Below are 3,949 nucleotides of genomic sequence, written 5' to 3'. Positions count from 1 at the left end.
TGAAGAGACCTGGGTTTGGTTCCCAGCACATGGTGGCTAATAACCATCCATAATCCAGCTCCAGGGGTCCAACATCCTCTTCTGGCCTTTGTGGGCATCTCACTGACATGGTGTATTTACATACAGTCAGACAGAAAAACAGTCATAACACATAAAATACAAATTAAATGATAAGTACATTAAAATATTTCATGGGCATTAATTTTTGTCACCATATCCTCTGGAAGGTTCCCTATAAGCCCCCTCAAGTAGCATAGTCTTTGTTGTAGTACCTTTTTTTCCTTTAGGATAACATGATTGCCATCTTGGATTGGAGACTACATTGACCAGGTAGCCACAGCAACTAACTGAGCAGAACGACACCAAGGTAGCCAGGTCTATGGCAATGGTCATAGACATGTTAACACCTCCTGGTAGAAATGGAATGTGGGATCACAGGTCCCTCAGGTGGAATTCCAGGGATTACTCATTCCTGCCCTCCCCCAGCTGTGGGCAAACTTGGGACAAGCTAGAGTATATAATGAAGTGGAAGGCTAATTTAATGCAAGACTCGATGATCCAGTTTCCGTTAGGTCGTTTTCTAGGATGGAGTGACTTTGTGGTGATGCACCTGTTTGGGGGTCACCCATGTTTCTCTAAGCAACCCCTCACCCAGTTCTGAAAGTAAGTCCAGTAGACTCATTGGTTATCTGGGGTGACCAGACATTTTCACTCATATCCTCAGGAAAAGTTAACACAGCTTTTTTCCTATCCAGCTGAGACACCCTCAGTCTTTGGCCCTAACCATTTTTATAGCCACTGTTATCAGGAACCTTGGAAGGGGTTAATGTTGGACTTATTTTCATGTTTCTGGCATACATGTACCTTCTAGCACACAGGAGGGTACAGATGCCTGCTTTTCAACATGGTGGAAAGACAAACTCCAAATTGGGAGTGCTTCTGCTTACTCCCTCAAGCATAATAGCAATTTAGAAAAATAATTTTTTCCCTCTTTTGTTTAATTCTACAGAGATTTGAACCAGTCTCAGAGATCCGAGGCTGTGGGTTAAGCTAGCCACTCTGCTTGTTGCCCATCTGTGAGTCCAGAAGCAACTTTGGGTCATCCAGACAAGGGCTTAGGTTTGCAGTGTATGGAGGGGTGAGACGGGTCTCAGAGGACGCCGAGTTCAGCACGAAGGACACATCCTCCACACAGCAGCTTGAACTCTGGAGTTCTGACTGCTGATCTTCCGGCTCCATTGCTAAGAATTCCATCTCTTCATGGGCACCTTGACCATCTCATCACTGAGCAGATAGCCTAAGAAAGGGAGAAGTTGGTAGCATTCAGCTTATGTGAGCTTTTCAGGTATGTAGACTGGAAGCCCCATGGTGGGTGCACTAGAGAAGGGAGGAAGGAGGTGGGGAGTTAAGTACTTATAACTCATTTACTCTCTGTTGGGTGCTTTGTTGAGTCATTTTCGTGTTTTGTCTCCATGAATTCTCTGTACAACCCTATGACGTAGTTACATACACAGTTGTTATTTTACAGACAGAGAAACTGAATATTGGTAAGAACGTGTGAAAAATATTGGTTTTCATACAACTAAGTAGTGGAGGATCTGGTATTTGAGTCCAGGCTCATATGATTCTGAATTCTGAATTCTAAAATTCTTTCTACAGTACCAAGTTTTCTCTCAGGGATGACTGAAAAAAAGATATAGGTTGGGAGATGAAAATTTAACTTACCAGCTAGTTAAGGGACTCTGGTCTCCCATCGAAGTGCTAACCAGCCGTGACCTTGCTTGCCTTCCGAGACTGAGGTCAGGTGAGATTGGGTGTATTTAGTGTCATATAGCTGCGGACAGGGACTCGGGTTAAAATGTATTTGCATCTTCCTGTCTTCTCTGTGTAGTTTCTTCTTCATTTGCCTAGAAGTTCACTGGTTTTTTAGTATTGTGTTATTTATCTATTTAATGTCTATGCAGCATGTCTCTGTGTATACATGTGTCATGGCACATGTGGAGGGCTCAGAGGACAACTTCTCATGCAGGGGGGAGCATTGGTTCTCTCCTATTATGAGGATCCCAGGGATTGATCTCAGGTTGTCAAGTTTGGTAGCAAGTATTTTCATCTGCTGAGCCATATTGCTGACCCACTTATTTATTTACTTTATAATTATACTGATCCTTCACATCCTAGTGAAAATGTTAGATTCTACTTCAATTTTTCCAGTTCTTCCTTCTAGAAGTGACTACCCTTTCTCAAAACCTCTACCCTGCTTGTTTATTTTTGCATGACTGCCTCCTTTTGGAAGAGAGTAAATGAATATAGTACTGGAAACTAGTTCAGAGTCCATGAAAAATGAGAGCTTCATGGTACCAATTCAAACACGTGCAGAGTCAAGCAATAATCACTAGCTTCTGAGTCAGATAGATGCTGGTTTGGTTGCTAGATTTGTTCTTTACTAGCTATGCGACCCTCATCAAGTTTCACCTCCTTTCTGTTTATTTATTTATTTCTTCTGAAAAATATATACAGATGTTCTACTCACAGAATGGTTCAGAATTTGGATTAATAGAACAGTGTACAAGCTGTAAGAATGATACTTATATCTGGATGTCATATTACTTAATCATGCTGGAGAGCAGTTATTGTTTACTATGTTCCAGAAAGTTGGCATTCGTGAGTCCTATTAGAGGAACACTATACTAATCCCCAGTTTGCCTATAGGGAAACAGAAGCTCTATTAGATCATGTAAGTTCTTCTAAAGCCACTGCTATCAATATCTAATATTGAAAACCAGGTCCACCTGACCCTTATTTAATGTTAGAAGTATGAAATTTTGATGAATAAAATATCCCTGCTTTTCAGAAGTTATTAAACATCCTGTGGCTTAAGTAACTCCTCCAGGTTTGGCCAACAAGCCGCAGGTAGAAAGCACCAAGCCTTGCTCGTGTCTGGGCTCCCACTGTGCATGCACACTGCATTGCATGGCTGGAAGAAAGTTTATAGGATGAAATGAAAGTCCTGAACAGCTCTTGAGCACACTAAATAACTCCAAAGTTGCTTTTGAAGTTAAATCATTTGGTTTTATGTAGGTTAAGCCAATATTTTTTCTTGGCATCTAACATGACTATCTGTAAAGTCTGAGTCACATGAGTCTTCATGACAGAGGCAAGTCCAGGGCAGGGTGAGGAGAATGATTGTGACCAGAAAGAGGAACAAAGAGAAGGTGGATTGTGGGAAAATCCTAGGAGAGGAAGAAACAAGGGGGAGCAGTTGAGGAATTCACTCAGTGCTGACGGGGCATCATATTCAGGACCAAGGACAGCATCCGGAGTGGGGACTGGGGCTATTCTCTGGGCATCTGTATCTTCTCTTTGACTAATGAAGACATGATTTTAGTTGAGGCTCAAGAATATAACCCCATTGTTTCTTTTGATCTCTGACGACAGATGTATGACCAGGAAAATTAAGACCCAGGGGAATTAAGCAGCCAGGTGAATGAATACAGCTTCACGGTGTAAGTCTTTTTCCATAAACAATACTGAATGGACTATCGGCTCCATCATTTTCTGAGACACTCTAAACACTTAAGTGCAGTCTATCATCTAAGTTTCTCAACTCTTATTGGTAAAACATCAGTAAGAACGCTTTTCACTTGAGGTCACAGGGATGCTAAAATGGTACTGTGCCTGTAGAATCTTCATCTAGGACATAACTGAGCCACTTTGCATCTGGTATTTCTGAGGAGCTGATAGTCTTAACTACCATCTGGCACAACGTTTGCATCTGTGTACAGGTTTTCAGTTTCCACTTATACAAACAAGAATGTCAAACTAAGTGTCTTCAAGTGTCCTCCAGATATAATGCATTCCTAGGTGGGGAAATGTTCTTTTTTTTTCGTCATTGAACAACTTGCAACAGAAAAAGAAAAGGGGAAATGCACTTTTCACTAAGTGATTTTGA

The sequence above is a fragment of the Nannospalax galili genome, unplaced genomic scaffold (genome assembly GCF_000622305.1).
Source record: "Nannospalax galili isolate Female #2095 unplaced genomic scaffold, S.galili_v1.0 scaffold1368, whole genome shotgun sequence".
NCBI lineage: Eukaryota > Metazoa > Chordata > Mammalia > Rodentia > Spalacidae > Nannospalax > Nannospalax galili.
The sequence above is the reverse complement of the archived record's forward strand: the minus strand, read 5'-3'. Positions refer to the sequence as shown.